At 44.6% G+C, this 3011-nt stretch overlaps 1 non-coding gene across 1 annotated transcript; it reads right to left on the minus strand.

Moving 5' to 3' along the window:
• Positions 1–635: 635 nt before the first annotated feature.
• On the minus strand, positions 636–742 carry LOC147927434 (small nucleolar RNA R71). The gene has a single exon (XR_015583160.1). It is a non-coding gene; the product is annotated as a small nucleolar RNA R71 (small nucleolar RNA).
• Positions 743–3011: the final 2269 nt, after the last annotated feature.

The following is a 3011-nucleotide window of genomic DNA, read 5'->3' on the forward strand; positions in this document are numbered from 1 at the left end:
GCTTTCGCCTTTGTTTGTTTTGAATCTCAGGTACAACCCGAGCACACACCCGACCCATCACTCGATCACTTGGATCGAGTTGATCCTCATGTACACACTCGGATACTTACCTATGCATGCAAACACGATCCAGAGGTAGCCAGAACCTGAGTCCTTTCATCGACAACATCGACAGACCTCGGCTACTCAGACAACAGCAAGTTCAACCGGAACCAGCAGTCATTGAGGAGACGATGAATAATCAGAACGGTCCACCAGCTCCTTAAGCAAGGACCAATATAGGAGCAGGAGATGCTCCGACTACTCACACTCAGAGGAATGGCATTGTGCCACCAGCTGTGCAGAACAACAATTTTGAGATCAAGAGTAGTCTCATCCAGATGATACAGAGCAATAAGTTTCATGGACTGCCAATGGAGGACCCATTGGATCATCTGGATGAATTTGATAGGCTCTGTAGCCTCACTAAGATAAATGGAGTCAGTGAAGATGGATTCAAGCTCAGGCTTTTCCCATTCTCTTTGGGAGATAAAGCACACATCTGGGAGAAATCGCTCCCTAAGGAGTCCATCACCACTTGGGAAGCGTGCAAGAAGGCATTCCTCGCCAAATTCTTCTCCAACTCCAGAACCGCAAGGCTGCGAAATGAAATTTTCAGCTTTGTACAGAAGAACAATGAAACGTTCAAAGAAGCTTGGGAACGTTTCAACGGGTACACTACTCGATGTCCACATCACAGCTTCAATAATGCTTCATTGCTGAGCACACTATACAGAGGAGTGGTCCACAAGATACGGATGTTGCTGGACACCGCAAGTAATGGTAACTTCCTCAACAAGGATGTTGATGAAGGTTGGGACCTAGTTGAGAACTTGGCTCAATCTGATGGCAACTACAGTGAGGAATATGATCGCTCTGTGCGATCTACAGGAGAGGAAGATGGCAAGTATAAGAGGGACATGAAAGCCCTCAATGACAAGCTCGATCAGCTCCTCAACCAGCAGAAGCATGTACATGCTATATCAGAGGAAGAGCAGTTTCTACAACAAGATGGGGAGACTATGCAGCTAGAGGATGTTAACTACATCAACAACCAAGGAGGTTACAACAGAGGGTACAATAACTTCAAGCCGAACCCGACCATACCTTACCTCAACCCGATACCCCCATCGAGTTTGTCCTCACTGGATTTGCTATCCTTAATGCACACAGTCCTATACACTCAGAAGACAGACACAATTAGCATTAATGCTCGATTCGACAATCTCGCATGTCGTCTGTCAGCCAATTTCCAAGAACTGCACAAACGATTTGATGCGTTGGGATCCAGAATTCAGGTGATTACGGATAACTCGGCTTCCACCTCATACAGTCACACGGAGTCCGCACAAGCGATCGCCTTACGCAGTGGCCGACAATTACCACCTCGAACAGTACCACAAGTCATCCCTGACGACAGTAATGATCTAGATGGGGAGGATCTCGGTGAACCGACCATTTCTGCTGAACAACAGAGCCACTCCCCAGGACAATCCGATGCTCAATCCGATCCACTACCCGACCTCACTACTCGGACAAGTGATCGGGTTGACCCTCCATTACCTCTGCCTCCTGCAAACAACCCGGGAAGCGAAAAGCAGAAAGAAAGGAGATTCATTCCCCCACCTTACAAGCCACATCTGCCATTCCCTGGACGATTTCACAAGGAACTCCTGGAGAAGTATGATATATTGTGTTTTTATGTTATTTTAAAGCTTAATTATTCATTGTTTTGTGCATATTCTTGAGCATTTAGGTTGTTTAGGTTGCATTTTGCATCAAGTTTGGTATCTCAGGTGTTGGAGTAGAGATGTACAAGGAAAATTTGCTTTGGAGCTAAATAAGTCAAGAATTAGCAATATACTGGAAGACACACATTTGGATGCATACAAGATGATTGATGATTTAGAACCAGTCTGCAGTCCCTCAAAGATCGACCCGTATGAAGACCTTTCCGTGGGATTTAGCTCCTGCTTGCTTCACCAAAGTTATAGGAAATTGAGTAAGCTTTGCAATGGAGGTGATTTCAGGACAATAGGATGTGTGTGTAAGGAGTTATACCTGTTTTAGTGAGCGTATATACAGCCAGAGCTGGAGATCAGATGGACCAAGGTGCGAAGACACACGCGGCCACACCACTCGGCCAAGCCATGGCCGCTGGAGATCAGATGGACCAAGGTGCGAAGACACACGCGGCCACACCACTTGGACAAGCCATGGCCGATGGAGTTCAAATGGTTGAAGGTGCGAAGACACACGCGGCCACCACACCCGGCCAAACCAAGGCCGAGGGAAGACACGCGGCCACACCACTCGGCCAAGCCATGGCCGATGGAGTTCACACCAAACTTGTTTTATTTTTGACCCGGGTTGGACCCAGTTTGTTTTGGGTTGATCTAGGTTCTCTTCTACTCTCCTATAAATACTCTAAACCTATTAAGGAGACTTATCTCTTATCTTCTCTCTTGTTTAGCAGCCACTTAGGATTCTTAAACTTGTCTACTCTTGGTTTATTGAATCCTTGGTTGATTTTCCAGTTTTTAATAGCAATTTCTTCTTCTAATCTCTCAATCTATAATCTCTTATTATGATTTCACAAAGATCAAACTCTTTCCTTTGTGTGATCATGATGATGAGTGAGTAGATCTTTTAGAACTTTGGGCTTGGTAGATTAGGGAGATAGATGATTGATCTTTGATGTCTAGGGCTTTGTTTATGTATTTTCTATCTTGATTAGTGATAATAATGCTAGATAGCCTTGATCAAGCTTGAATATGGACTTTAGGATTTCCATGCCCACAAGGTGTTTGATGAAATTCCTGAACCAAACTTTTCAAGAGCTTTGCATTCCTAGCCAATGGAAATTGATGATTAGGGTGCTTAGTGGTATTTAGACTTGATATTAATGCATGCTACCTTGTGATTGCCTTTGGAAATTGTTGATTATCACTTGATTAGCATATAATCTCTAC

The sequence above is a fragment of the Camelina sativa genome, chromosome 15, assembly GCF_030686135.1.
Source record: "Camelina sativa cultivar CO46 ecotype springtype chromosome 15, ASM3068613v1".
In the NCBI taxonomy this organism is placed as follows: domain Eukaryota; kingdom Viridiplantae; phylum Streptophyta; class Magnoliopsida; order Brassicales; family Brassicaceae; genus Camelina; species Camelina sativa.